Genomic DNA, 16,564 nt, shown 5'->3' on the forward strand with positions numbered 1-16,564 from the left:
TCTCTCAAATAAGGAAAGCTTGCAAATATCAGGCGGTTCGTGATCTCCCTGACATCAGAATTCTAGACAATACAATATGCAAATCATGTCAGTTTGGGAAGCAAACCATAACTGATTTTCCTGAGAAGGAAGGATCAACTAGCAGGCCACTTGAACTTGTCCATACTGATGTATGTGGTCCATCTAGCAATAGGTCACCTCGAGGAGAAGAATATTTTATATTGTTCATTGACGACTTTTCCAGGATGTGTTGGTTAGGACTTATGAAGCATAAAGACGAAGCTTTCAAAAAGTTCAAAGAATTCAAGGCCTTGGTTGAAAATGAATCAGATCAAAGAATCAAATGCCTTAGGTCTGATAGAGGTGGGGAATTTACCTCAGATGAATTTTTCGATTTTTGTGAAGAACATGGAATAAGAAGGGAATTCTCTACTGCAAGGACTCCTCAGCAAAATGGAGTAGTTGAAAGGATGAACAGAATGGTTCAAAAAATGGCTCGTGCTATGCTTGATGAGTCTGGAACACCCGCAACCTTCTGGGGTGAAGCTGCATTTGCTACAGTTACTATTCTCAACAAGACAAACATGAGGGTAAACAACACTCAGACTCCTCATGAACTTTGGTATGGTAAGACTCCCACGGTAAAATACTTCAAAATTTTTGGAAGCAAATGCTACATCAAAAAGACTGATGAAAACCTTGGCAAGTTTGAACCTAGAGCAGATGAAGGCATTCTCCTTGGTTACTCTCCCCACAGCAAAGCATATAAGTGCTACAATAAAAGACTTGGAAAAATTGTTGAAAGTATTGATGTAGTGGTTGATGAAGAAGGAAACACTCTTAGGCAAATAAAATCTGAAGACTTCGAAGATGATGAGGACTATCAGATTCATGATGAAGAAGAAACCCATGAGGCACTAGAATAACAGATAAGGATAGAAGAAAAGACTCCATCCAGGTACGTTCAGAAGAATCATCCAGAAACTCAAATTTTGGGACAGAAAGAAGCAGGTGTACAAACAAGAAGAACCATTTCAGAAGCTTCAAACTATCTAGCATTGCTCTCCTCCACTAAACCACAAAATGTAAGAGAGGCGTGCAAAGATGAATGCTGGGTAAAGGCCATGGAAGAAGAACTTGAGCAGATTGAAAAGAATAACACTTAGGAGTTGGTTCCTAGGCCAAAAGATAAGAATGTCATAAGAACAAAATGGATATTCAAAAATAAACTGAACAAAAATGGAGATGTGATTAGAAACAAGGCCAGACTTATTTGTAAAGGGTATGCTCAACAAGAAGGTATAGAATTTGAAGAAACTTTTGCACCAGTTGCTAGACTTGAGGCCATAAGAATGTTCCTTGCTCTTTCTAGCTTTCAAAAGTTCAAAGTATTTCAGATGGACGTGAAGTTTGCCTTCCTGAATGGAGACTTGGATGAAGAAGTATATATTGAACAACCAGATGGGTTTATTCTTGGAAATGATCCAAAACTTGTATGCAAACTCAAAAAGGCTCTCTATGGCCTTAAACAGGCTCCAAGGGCTTGGTATTATCAGTTGGATAAGCACCTCCATCAACAAGGTTTTATAAAAGTATCAATAGATAGCAATCTATATATAAAAATTGACAATGATAAGTTGCTAATACTTGTTGTGTATGTTGATGATATCATCTTTGGTAGCAATGAAGAAAACATGAGCCAAAATTTTGCCTTGGTGATGCAGAAAGAGTTTGAAATGTCCATGCTTGGTGAGCTCACATATTTTCTTGGTTTACAAATCCAACAAAACAAATATGGTATTTTTCTATCACAAACCAAGTATCTCAAGCAGATCTTGAAGAAATATGGGATGGAGGATTCAAAACCAGTGTGCACCCCTATGGTAACAAGATGCAGCCTCAGCAAAAAAGATGAATCAGCAGCAGTACATCAACCAACATATAGATCCATTATTGGTAGTCTGCTCTATCTAACAGGTACCCGACTAGACATTATGCATGCAGTGGGAATAGTTGGAAGGTTTCAGGAAAATCAAAAGGAAACTCATCTTCAGGCAGTAAAGAGAATTTTCGGGTATCTTCAAGGAACTCAAAACTATGGCTTATGGTATACTAGAGATACAGATCTCACACTTCATGCATATATAGATGCAGATTGGGTAGGAAGCGTGGATGACAGAAAAAGCACTAGTGGTGGTGCATTCTTTATGGGTTCCCGATTAGTATCTTGGTTTATCAAGAAACAAAGCTCAATTGCATTATTGACAGCTGAAGCAGAATATGTGGCCATTGCATCTTGATGCAACAACTCCTTTGGATGATGCAAACATTGCAAGACCTTCAAATCACTTGTACTCCACCTATCTCCATTTTTTGTGATAATACAAGTGCAATCAGTATTTCAAAGAATCCTATCATGCATTCAAAGACTAAGGACATACCTATCAAGTATCATTTTCTCCAGGAACAAGTGCTTGAACAAAAGGTTAAATTGGAGTATGTTCCCTTTAAGGAACAAGTTGCTGATATATGCACCAAACCACTACCCAGGGAAACATTTGAATACCTCAGATAGAAGTTGGGGGTAGTTGATGCATCATCTTGCACTGAATCTTGTCTGTTTCAGAGAAAAGTGGTTGTACGCGAGTTTCATGAGGAGGACCCGCATACATACGCTGGTGTATGAAGATACAGTCGCGTATATGTTGGTTTAAAGACAAACAGTGGGCCAGGATCTGGATGAAAAGAGTCTGATATGGGTTTCACAGAGACCATCTGGCACAGGCTCAGGAGGAGCATATACTCTTCTAATAATGCATTGTTGGCATTATCTTAAAAGATCTTGGTTTACATTCACAGTTGTTTTAAATTTCAGGTGGAATAGGTGCATGAGGAAGAGCATGGTTGCTAGTCTGAATGATGATTGAGGGTTATGATAATGTATGATTGTCTGATGCTAGTCTTGCTATAGATATTTGTCTCTATGTCATGTAATTTCCTATTTGGGTTTCCCCACTATGCCTGGGATGGATGAAGTAATGTTCTTGTTGTTATCATGTGTAAATTCTTGGTGTATCCCCACTTGGTTGGAAGATGGATGTATGTATGAGTCTTTGGTGATAGCAAGGTCGTTTATAATGTATAAAGTCATGTTTCTTTTGAAGAACATCTTCTTGCAGACCTTGCCTACAGTCAGGGGGAGCTTGGATAGCATAGCAGAGCAAAGAATTCAGCATGTATTCAGGGGGAGCATAACCCTTTGCCCTTGATGTCAATGGGGGAGAATGAATTTGAGTGACTTGGAGTTGCCATCAAGTCCAAAGGGGGAGATTGTGGGAATTATGACACATGTTTGGCACTATGGCACAGGTGTTGTCCTTGATGGCAATTCACTCAAAGGGTAGATCATAGTTCGGGTTCTCAGAATGAAAGAAAATGAGGTAAACGCAGGTTCACTATATACTAAGGTATGCATACACATGAGATTGCTGATCAAAAGTCACGTATGCGTATGCACGCAATTTAATGCACGAAAAAGTGCATACATGTGGGAAATCTTGTGTTTGGTCCATGGTATTTAGTCCGACATAATTGAACCTATGGTTTTGGTTCTTGGTATTGCATCCAAATTGTTGAACCCAGGTATAGGGTCCCTAGTATTGGTTCTCAATGGTTTTGGACTATGGTTTGAGTAAGGCCTAAGACTATAAAAAGGGAAGGAGATCATTTGGAAAGGGTATTGACTTAAGCATTAAATATCTTATGAAAAGCAAGATCTAGAATACTGGTCATTGGGTCATGGTGCATAACTAGATCAGAATCAAGGAGGAACCTGAGGGCAAGGAGAAGGATAAGTTCTATTGATGGGTCAAGATCTTAAGATGGTTTGAAGAGAAGCATCTTTGTGTAATTTCGATCTGTTATATTTGGCGCATGACTTGATCTATAAATATGATAATCTGGGTATAACTTATGTCTGAATAAGTGAAAAGGGTAAATTATCTTTTACAGATCTGTACGCAGGTTCAGTGTAGCAGAGACGCGTATACATGCTGGTTCACTAACCAAAAACAACGTATACGCTGGATGGCCTTGATATAGAAGCGTATGCATGTAGGTTCCTCATACTGAAGTGGCGTACATCTCATGAAATATGTTTTAGCTGCTTCTGTTTATTGCTGCAGTGTTCTGGGTTTAGAATTGATGTTTGGTTACTGGTACTATTTTCTGGTTACAACATTCTGAGAAGTTATTAGTTGATTTAGATTTGTTTGTACAAAGGATTTGGTTAATGCAAATATACTTGATGTTAGATTGATATTCATGGACACAGTTTGAAAATTTATGAAACGTGGTCGCTGGAAGAAAAGAGAAGGTTGTAGCCTTCTGTAGGTCAGCACCTACGTACTAGTACCTCAGCTAGTACAAGAGCTAAGAGGGTTATAGCTACCTTCCAGGAGAAGCTGGAGAATGAGAGAAGGTTGTAGCCTTCTGCAAGTAGTAGCCTGCGTACTGGTATAAGACTGCACCAGTAAAGAATCATTGTAAAAGGAAATTTCTAATTTAAAAGAAGATAGAGACAAATTGTAGTAGGTGGTTTTCACCCACATTGGGTTTCCAACTTATATCTTGTGTTCTTATGTGTGATTGTCTGTTCTGTTTTACTATTCCTGGTTACTGTTCATATGGTTTGATGCATAGATTAATGATAAACATCTGAAGAATAATTTAAATTACAAGTCTGTTTATATACGCTTGTTTCCTTAACTGAAGTTGTGTACATACGCGGTATTTACTAACTGAAGTAGCGTATACAAATCTAATTGTGAAATGAAAAAGAATTGACCTGATATTACTGATTCACCCCCCCCCCCCCCCCCCCCCCCCCCTCAGTATTATTTCCAACATTTAATGGATGAATCATGAGAAAATTGATGCCTTAGCTCACCTATGGAGGCTAGGCCTATAAAGAAAGCGAAAAATGTGAGAAATTTAAGCTTTTGATTGATCACCTATGGAGGATTAGTGCCTTGTCCTTTGGGAGAGATGAAGTCAAGGAGATTTTAACATTTGGAATGTATTCACTTAGTCAAGGAGGCCTTAAAAACAACTTCCCGTGGCATTGGTGCATGAGAATAACTTCTTCAAGATATCTATACTTTAATTTTAAATATTTGATGACTTATCAAGATAAAATTTTGAGACAAAATATCTCTAGGAATATTCACTCCTTCATACATGGCCCATGACATGATGCAATGCTATAAAAGATCAAGTTCCCATAATTTTGCATTATAAAAGCTATAAATTTCAGCGTAGTATAAGAAAAATCGCAACAACATGCATGTCACAAGAGAAAATAACAAATATAACATTTAAAGATTACTTAAATGTAAGAAAGAGTTTATTCAATCATCACCATAATGCCAATAATGAAGCTCCAAGACAAAATGAAAGAGATCCAAACATCAAAATTCATCCATTCATCCAAACTCATCCTCCAAGAAGGATAGCAAAAATATCACAAGAGAATATAACCCAATCCAAGTGATGATGATCAAAATGAATCATATCACTTCAATTTATACACTCTCTAATGAATTCGATTTAGCTAAATTGGCTTAATTGAGCCCCTAAAATACAATAATGTGCATAATAACAATACTTTTAGTGACAAGCCCACCAAATAGCTCAATAATACATGAATAAGCCTCTCAAGTGGGCCAAATGATCAATAAAGTGAGTCGATGGGCCTTTGAGGAGGGCTAGTGAAGTCCAAGGGTTTCTATGATGTAGAAACGGAATTCAAACATAGTAGGCAAGGGGTTGGCCCATTGTTCTCTAAGCATGAACCTATGGTGCTCCCAAGTGGGTGTGGGGAAACAGGGACATCCTCATGGGTCTCCAAGTGGGTCGAAAATTCTTGTATACTATATTTAAGGGCTAGGATGGTGATGCAAGCCCTCCCTCTTTAGCAAGAGACATCCTATAAACCTTGGAGCATTTGCCAATTGTATGGTGCAACTATGGAGCTAACTAGGCATGGTGAACTAGGTGCATCATCCTAATCCAAATTAGTGGAATACAAGCAATCAATGATCAATGTTGGGGATCCATGAAGCAGGGAAAATTTTAAGAACCCCCCCTAAATTTATAAATATAATAAATGGGCGAATCTCCATGGTATATAGGAAAAATGGAAGGCGATTTTATCAATAATATAATATGTATATATAATTTTTTGGCGAATCTCTCACCAGGCATGGCGAATATTTTACTCAATTATAAAATCTTGTAAGATCTTGGCGAGTCTTTCACTAAATAATAAAACTTTGTAAAGTCCTAGTGAATATTAGCATAGGCTACATGCTGGTTTAATTCCCCCATTTAAATAGGCTACATTCCAGGTGAATACCATGGGTCAATACCATGTGCCATTTTGGTGAATACCATGGGTCAATGCCATGTGCCATTTTTATTTTTATTAGAATATTTTACTCAATTATAAAATCTTGTAAGATCTTGGCGAGTCTTTCACTAAATAATAAAACTTTGTAAAGTCCTAGTGAATCTTAGCATAGGCTACATGCTGGTTTAATTCCCCCATTTAAATAGGCTACATTCCAGGTGAATACCATGGGTCAATACCATGTGCCATTTTGGTGAATACCATGGGTCAATACCATGTGCCATTTTTATTTTTATTAATTCTAATATTAGGGTTAATAATGGTTTTTTGCATGGTATTAATAACAATCTAGTCCATGGTATTTGTCCCATAGTATTTTGGCCATAGGTTTCACCTAAATATAACCCATTTTTTGAGTGTTTGTAAATATAAGGTGACTTATGGAGTAAATATAAAAAAATGTTTTATTTGTTTACCATACCTCTCGTTTATTTATATTTTTATTAATTTACCATACCTCTTTTACAAATATGGTATTTGGCCCATAGGATTCACTTAAATAAACCTCTTTCTCGAGCCTTCATAAATAGAACGAGGATTATGGACTAAATATAAAAAGAGGTTTTATTTATTTACGATACGTCTAGTTTATTTATATTTTTATTTATTTACCGTACCTTTTGAGTAAGTATAAAAAGACGTTTTATTTATTTACCATACCTCCACTTTACTTATATTTTTATTTGTTTACACCCTTACATGTATATAAGGTGACTTACGGAGTAAATATAAAAAATGTTTTATTTATTTACCATACCTCTCATTTATTTATATTTTTATTAATTTACCATACATCTTTTATAAATATGGTATTTGGCCCATAGGATTCACTTAAATAAAACATATTCTTGAAAATGGGCGAATGGATTCACTTAAATAAAACCTATTCTTGAAAATGGGCGAATGGAAGATTGTAAGTCCTAATTTCAAGGGCTAAATTTACCTTTTTTACCCTCTCCCTTAAAATAAGGTGGGCTATTTGAGGTGATTTTAAAAATGTACTATGATACAAAATATTCGCCCACTAAAAATTTAAAACCCCTTAATTTCGCCAAAGGGCGAACATTCGCCCCTAAAATTATCCTTGCCATGAAGTAATATCTACTATGGTCGAGGCCCATGGCTCTCAACACTAACCCTACAAGTGCCAATGTTCACCTATGGAGGGATAGGATCACGTATAGGGAGAAGAAGCCCCAAATGAAGACCCACCTACAATCCTGCATAAGATACAAAGCATCCCCTTGCCCTCCAATAGAACAAGTCATTATAATAATCAATTAATAAATCTTACAAGTCATGGGATAAATGGGGTACTTCAAGTTGGCATGCCCTTCCATAGTGGGCTTTGGCATATAAACGTGTCCTTAAGCTCAATAGGGGGTTAACCAAGGGCTCTATTAGGTGGCTTCAACCTCTAAAGTGGGGGACATGTCCATGGTACATTCTTAAGTGGTAGGTGGAAAATCATATAATAATGAAATGGAGTGGGGATCAAGGGAGTCATCTATACCACCATTCAAGGTACAATAATAGTTATAATAAGGGAAGCCCACACTTGGGTATATGAGTGTAGGAGGGACCAAATCGTGGTACATGAGTTACCCCAACCTTTGTTTTGCCTCCATGATTCATATGCCTTTTTCCTCTGATTGATTTTCTTCATAACTTCTCGGGGCTCCAAGGGATGCAGAGAATGATCTGTAATATGTAGTAGTGGATACCCCCTTTAGGTGGGGAAGTTCATTACGTACCAGGGGTTGGGACAATCATGGGTTCCTTAATGATTGAGGGGCCTCATCTAGGGCCTATAGGAACCTGGGTGATGACCATGGATAAGGTGTATAGCTCATGTTTGGCTTTTTCCCACATGTTAAATTTGTATGTCCTGGCCATATTTTCATTTTGTGGTACATTTCCTATTGACAGTGACCAAATTATGGTTTTTCTTTTCTTTTTAGATCCATCAACCTTCGAGAAAATATTCCAGACCTGACCCAAGGTGTGGACAAGTGGGGAGAATGATGACCCTATGTGGACCTAGTGGAAACATGTGGACTCAGATGGGAAAATAGTTGATTGTGGCTAAAATGAGTGGAACAAGAGTGATGTAGGTGGTATCGGGAAGCGGAACCATGCGATCAAAATTGGGATTTCCCATGTAGTGCCAAACCAAAAGCAAAATGGTTAGTAAAGGAGATCCCACAGGACTAGGATACAATGATAACCACAAAATCAGGCAGTAGAGACAATAATATAAGCCTAACCGTCTCTTTCCATCGAATCCCCCCCACCAATTCATGCCCAAAAGTGCCCATGAAAAGTAAGGAAAATTACTCAACTATACCAATGAAACACCATAACTCTAGGGTCAGGAGGACCACCTTCAAACATAAATTCATAATAGATGGGTGAGGGACCATATGGCTGGCTTGGGTGGCGTAGAAAATGGCACATCGAGCTATCTCAAGGCTACAAGGGGCTGCTCGTTGCATACTACACAGAGGTGGTGGGTAATAATATTCCTTTGTAGGCCCAATCATTTGGATTCAAGTGTTCTTAGTCCAAGTTACTTCTATGCATTTCAAAAGATTCCAATTCAATCATTTTTTTTTCTATTAACATTGTCATCATGAAACATAGAAGTAAATTTACACGAAATTGTTTGGAAATCCTAGGTTTACATCATTATTATAAATTTTGATTATGGAATTTGGTTGAAAGTGGAAATCTATAAGAAATTGGTTGGAAAATTTAGTTTTAAATAATTATTATAAAGTTATTTGGTTGGAAGAAAAAATCGGTTGAAAACTATATTTCACATAGTTATGGGAAAATTTGATTGTGCAATTTGATTTGTAATCGTTGGATCAATATTGAAGACTTTGATATCGTCAAAGTTGACAGATGTGGCCATGACAACCTTAACACCATTAACATGTCCATTCATGATGAAATCAAAGTAAACCCAAACCTCCAATTTGGTTCCAGGATAGTGGACATAAATTTTGTAAGAATCTTTGAAATTACTATAATCAAAATCCTTCAAAAAATAATGTCCAAGACCTTCATGTCAAGGGCGCTTACCCAAACTGACATGGCTTCTACTGCATTGGTACTTTCATTGAGAAGAGAAGCGTTGGACATGGGAAAGCCAATGAGATTTGTAATCATCATTTTGAAATTCAAGAGTGGCACCAAACTCCCGTAGGAAATCTCTCCTTGGTCAGGTTTTTTTCTAGCTCTTTGAATTTATCCTCTGAGCTATATTGACCCAACTAGTGAAAGCAAGGGTCTGAAAAAATGCTCATTTTGTCTTCACAATTTGCTTGTTCTTACCAAATCTTTTATTCCTTTGGTAAATATTTGAACCTTTAATGGAAATTTCTAGTTTAATTTATGATGGGGAGCTTAAATACTTCCATATCCAATTTACTACAATTAATTTAAATGTTTCCAAATTTACCACAATGAATTTAAATGTTTCCATGTCAAATTCAGAATTTCAAATTTGTTCAACTTGGTAGTCACTATAATTTTTTATGAGAGTTTATATGTTTCTGCATCAAATTTATGATAGGGAGTTTAGATGCTTCTTAGTCAAATTGATGGCTTCAAATATATTTTATCGATGCACAAGGATGTTTCAAAATACATGAAGAAATTATGAAAAAAAATGTTTTATGATACATAAAATCGCAAACCTTGAGGCTCCTCCTAAGTTATTGGTAATGAGTGTAAATCCTTATTTAATATTTAATATGAAGCTTTCATAAAATCTTCCAAGAATATTTTTAACTATGATTACTTAAGTCAAAGCATATTGCTATTGGAAGTGGGAGACTATCTTTTTCCATAAATCATAACAACCAAATCTAAGAAATAGTACATTTATTTTAATGTGAAATTGACAAAAACTCAGTTTGCAAGTTAAGATCAAAAGATGCTCAATTATCTTCTCCTTTTATTATTAATGATTTATTTTAAGTTTATATTATACTTTATACTAACAAAACCACATTAGTAAATGTCGTTGTTATACCCCAATAGGCATATATCAAACACATTATTAATTATTAAGTGTATGGTAGAGATTTAACCATAACATTAAATACTAATATGAATTCAACCTCACTGTTGTAATAAAATTATTGAATCAACCACAATAAGAATAATTCAAACATGTTTTTATCCAATACACTCCAAATAGAGTTATAAAGGACAAATATTTCATTTTAAATAATAAAAATTTATCTTTAAATAATAACAAAGTATGGAATATTGTAAATATAATATTTTAAGTTGTATTTAGAGAATGCATATGTTGTCAGAATAATGGAGAAATATCTACAAGATTCTCCCCTATTTAAATCGTGTTATGAGTTGTTGGGACTCTTCACCTTATTTAGACTTGGTTGGTAGTTCCTATATTCTAGGAAGTTGTTCAACAATAATCTAATCCTATATATGTAATTGTTTAGTAGCTTGATGAACACAATAGAGTGTTATGGTGCAATCGCGTGAGTGAGAAATTGCCTCACTAAAGAGTTGCAACCATTTTCAATTTCTTTCTTTTATTTTTTTGTTGTCGGTATCATAGCAAGGTTGTGAGATTGAGGGTCATGAGACTCAATAGTGTAAGTCTAGTGTAGTGAAGTTGTGCTAGTGTGGTTGCTAGATGCTACGTGCAACTGTCATGGGCGTATTTGTTTTGTGGAGAAAAGCAGAGGAGTGACCATGTGTGGAGTCATGTAGTTGAATTTTAAAGAGTTGAGTGTTGGCTGAAGGAGATGTGTATTGTGTTGCCTATGGGTGTTGTACGCTAAGTTGGAGGGGTGACTACGTGAAATTTGGAGTTCCATACTAGTCATTGAAGGTGTGAGTGTGATTGAGGAAAGTGCCTGCATGTGGGAGAAGTATTCAAGTGTTTCCAATAGAGTTGCAAGAGTAAAAAATAATATACATTCTTTCGTGGGTATATTTACTGTGGAGACACCTCTATTTTCGTTGTTATGGAGCACATATTCCTTATTTTTTTTGTGGCAAGTTTCAAGCATGGCTTCCATAGTTTGGAGCATAGAATCATTACTTGTTTAGTGTTTATCATTTATGGAAAAGTGAAAAGTGCGGTCATATTTGGTCCTACGAAATCAAATGCTAGAAAAATATGATGAATTCATATGCTACGAAACTGTGAAATATGCTACAAAATTAGATCATATAGATCATAAGACTACTTTTGAAGCATTCTATGGTTATAAACTAGTAATAAGACACTTGAGAATCTTTGGTACAAAAGAATTCTCTAATGTTATGAAAGAAGATAGGAGGAAACTTGATGTGAATTCTATCAAGAGTATCTTCATAGGTTACTGTTCTAATCATAAGGCTTATAAGTCGTTTGATCCTTTCACTCATAAACTATTTGCAAGTATAAATGTATTATTTCATTAGCATGTAGATGAAGGCCATAAGAATGACAAGTATGATGAATGGCATATCCCTTATGAGTACGATGATGTCATAAGAGGATTAGATGATAAGTAGGAACAAAATGAGGAGGAAAAATCCAACGACATGGACATCTTTAGCAATCACAACACACCAAGATGAAGAGATGATTTACCACGAAGCAAGAGAAGGGATGAAAGCAACGAAGTACCAAGAAGGCCATCACGTCAAACTCAACCACCAATAAGATTTAAAAATGATTCCTTAATGACTAAAGTTATGAATGACATAGAACCTTTAAATTTCAAAGAAGCTAATGAACATAAAGAGTGGAGAGATGCAATGAAGGAAGAATATGATTCTATAATGAAGAATGATACTTGGGAACTAAAAACATTCCCTGAAAATAAGGTACCCATAGGATCCAAATGTTTTTTTAAACCTAAATTTAAAGACAATGGAAGTATAGACAAATACAAGGCTAGGTTAGTTACAAAAGGCTAATCACAAAAAGAGGGAATTGATTATGAAGAAACTTCTATACCTCTACCTAAGTTAAATACAATAATATTGATGATTGCTTTAACTACAAAACATAAATGGAATCTACATCAGCTAGTTGTTAAATCTACCTTCTTGAATGGGGAACTAAAAGAAGAAGTACCTTGTTCAGATAGAAGATTTTGTTTAAAAGGGTCAAGAGCACCTTATTTGAAAGTTAAAGAAAGCATTATATGGACTGAAACAAGAACCAAGATCATGGTATTTAAGATTGATTCTTTCTTTCTTTAGAAAGGTTTTATGAAAAAAAAAAGTGACGTTATTTTGTATATCAAGATGGATCAAAAGGGGCATGTTATTATTATTCGTCTATATGTTGATGATCTTATTATAATAGGAACAAATTATAAGTTAATTGATGAAGTTAAAGGGAGAATGTCACAAAAGTTTGAAGTGAAAGACATTAGTGAATTACACTATTTCTTAGGTCTTGAGATATGGAGAGAAGGTGGACAAAAATTGGTTACACAACGTATGTATACCAAGAAGATACTAAAAAGATTCAAAATGGACCAATGTAGGGAAGTATCAATTCCCTTAGAACAAAATGTCAAACTCTGAAGTAATGATGGGACAAGAGAGGTGGATGATGCAATATATCATCAGGTTATGGAAATTTTAAACTATCTCACTACAACCAAGCTAGATATAACATAATATATTAGCATTCTAATTTAGTTCATGGATAAACCTCTTTAAAGCCATTGAGGAGTAGTGAATCAAATTATTTTGTATGAATTTAGTGTTGAGTTGGCAGGCTATTCTAATTTAGATTGGACTAGAAATCCTGATGACAGAAAATCAACTTCAAGTTATGGAGCAGTAAGAAATGATCAATTGTTTCTTTCCCATCCACTGAAATTGAGTATAAATCTTTGTGAAGTGTTACGAGTGAAGAAATTTTGCTACGACAAATTATTGAAGATGTCAGAGAAGTACAGGAAAAGGAAACTATTATCAAGTGTTACAATGAAAGCACCATCAAGCTAGACAACATTCATGTGTACCATGAAAGATCAAAACATATTGAGACACATTATCATTTTGTTAGAGAAAAGATGTGATTCATGGAAATTGAGTTAATCCACTATAATACCAATGAAAATACGGCTGACTTCTTTACAAAGCCTCTTGGAAATGCAAAATTTGAAGTATGTCGGACTCAATTGTGTGTGGTAGAAAACACGTTTCTAAATTAAGGGGGAGTGTTGAAATAATGGAGAAATCTCTAGAAGATTCTCCCATATTTAGATCTTTTTATGAGTTATTGAAATATTCACCTTATTTACACTTAGTTTCTTGGCAGTTTGTATATTCTAGGAAGTTGTTAAACGCCAATATAATCCTATATGATGAACACAATATAGTGTTGTGGTGCAGACTCCTGAGTTAGCAATTGTGTCACCAGAGAGCTGCATCCATTCTCAAATTATGTCTTTGATTTTTTTGTGTTATATATCTATATATATATATATATATATATTTAAATCTGATGAACAAATTAAAAAAAAATGGTGTATGGGTGCATTGTTAAAAAGCTCATCATAATAGGTTATGGATTCACATACCTTATAAATTAGCCCCCAAAAAACATAATAAATAAATAACTAAATTAATTAGCAATGAATTAGTGTGTTTCTTTTGTTTAGTTAAATATCCACACCATAAATATACATTGAATTGGATAATTCTCCCAATGCAAAAGCATTGAGAACATGGATGTATTACATCATAGAAATAAATAATAAAAGATATACATAGTGGGAATACAAAATTGACCACCACTGAACATTATTTCTCGAAATTATGCGGTGTCGACAGAATGTATCTTTAGCAACAAGGTTTTAAGAAAGGCTCAATTGACAACAATCTCTTTGTAAAATCTAAAGATGATCATCTACTGATAGTGGTTATGTATGTAGATGACATGATATTTGATAGTGATGTGGAGCACCTAGGACATTATTTTGCAAATTGTATACAAACAAAGTTTGAAATGTCCATGATTGGTGAGTTTTCCTTCTTCTTGGGTCTACAAATTACTCAGTCTGCACGAGGAGTTTTTATATCTGAATCCAAATACTTGAAGGAAACTTTGAAGAAATTTGGAATGGGGGACTGCAAACCTGCCAACACACCCATGACTACAGGTTGTAAACTGTGCAAGGAAGATGCAATTCCATAGGTAAATTAGACTGAACACAGATCGATGGTAGGAATCTTACTATATCTGACAACTTCAAGGCTAACTATCATGCAACCAGTGGGAATTGTGGCTAGATTTAAGGCTTGTCCATGAGAAGGTCATGTGTTCATTGTTAAGATAATTTTCAAAGATCTTCAAGGTACAATAGAGTATGGGTTGTGGTATCCCAGGAATAAAGACTTCAATCTGAAGGCTTACATAGATGCAAATTGGGTTGGAAGTCTAGATGACAAGAAGAGTAATTCTGGTGCAACTTTCTTTTTGGGTGATTGCTTGGTATCTTGGGTTAATAAGAAGCAAGGCTCCATCTCACTATCGACTCCTAAAGAAGAATATGTTGCTCCTACGACTTACTATACAAAAATTATATGGATGAAGAAAACCTTAAAGGATATATAGGTAGAGTTTCCTAATCCCATTCCAATAATGTGTGAAAACGCTAGTGCAATCAACATCTCAAAAAATTGAGTCATGCATTCAAAAACCAAGAACATTCCTATCAAGTATCATTTCTTGATGGAACAAGTTGCATCCAATACTGTTAAACTTGTATATGTGCCCACTAAAGGGAAACTAGAAGATATCTTTACCAAGCCACTTGCAAGAGAAACATTTAAGTATCTCATGCAGTAGATAGGAGCTGTGACTCCTCCCTCCAAGTGATTTAATTTTAGGAGGTCGAACCTATGTAGCGGGAGAAACTCATAACAGAGTAGGCTGCATTGGTTCATGGGGAGTGCTAGTGAATGTTTCTTTGCCACTGATGTCAAAGGGGGAGAAATTTCGTATCAGAGCATACCATGCCAAGCTGAGGGGGAGTCTGTAGTGTTTCCATCAATCCCAAAGGGGGATATTGTTCGAGATTTGATGGTATGAAGGTGGTTTGCTATGTAAGTGCTGGCATTGATGTCAAACAAGGATCAGCCTAATGATGGGGTTCTGGTGAGCTCCAGTATTGTAGCAATAATGCTACAACTCCTGGGGCTTCCTGTCTCTTAATTTTATCAACCCGGTAGTTCGTACAAACTTGGAAGCGACGGTGTTGTATGCACAAGTACTAGCTCTTGTCGCAGCTGTCACTTGGTCAGCTGGCACAAGTCTGCTAGGGCTCAAGCCAACTTCTATAGGCTCACAAAAGAAGCTTTATCAATGATGGACGAAAGCTAGCTCAAAGAAGACTAATCTACTTGGCAAGAATGAACTGAAAGCAAATCAAAACATGGAAACCCTAGGAAACCCTAATTTAACTAGTCTAACCTCTATGATGCAAAGAATGTGAAGGAAACTTCTACCAATGATGCCATTACTTCTAACAAGTGAAAATGCATGAATCTAATCTACTTGCAGCTTAAAAGACATGTTTTTGTATTTTCTCTTTAAGTGGATGGAGTGATTGTGATTTTGTGCTTATTAGGGTTTGGTTGTGCAGATGTGATGCAGAAGGAAGGAAAGCTTGGGAAAGGTTGGGGAGGCTAGGAGAGGTTCCCAGAGATCCTTAGCATCAGTCCACAGAGGTTCCTCACGTTCAGAGGCTCAGCAACCGAGTGAGTGGCCTCCTACAGGATGTCTGCAGGGGATTCTACAGGAAACACAGGGGTTTCTACAGGAAGTCTACAAATTGCTACAGGATGACCTACCGTGGGTGTTTGAAGTGATGGAGGAGTGATGGAATGGTAGGGGGAGATGTGTAAGGTAGGAATAAGGCTGGTGATGGCTTGGGAGTGGAGGAATAGGATAGGGAGTGAGTGTAGGAAGTAGGTTGGAAGATAGAGGGCTAGGTCAACAAAAGGGCTAGAGAATGGAAGTACGTGAGGAGTGAAAGACTTTGGGGGATAACAGAGCGGAGCAGGGGTCAAAGATGTGTTTGCATGCGTGAT

The sequence above is a fragment of the Pinus tabuliformis genome, chromosome 3_1 (genome assembly GCF_031772625.1).
Source record: "Pinus tabuliformis cultivar Carrire ecotype Pingquan chromosome 3_1, CPIR1, whole genome shotgun sequence".
In the NCBI taxonomy this organism is placed as follows: Eukaryota; Viridiplantae; Streptophyta; class Pinopsida; order Pinales; family Pinaceae; genus Pinus; species Pinus tabuliformis.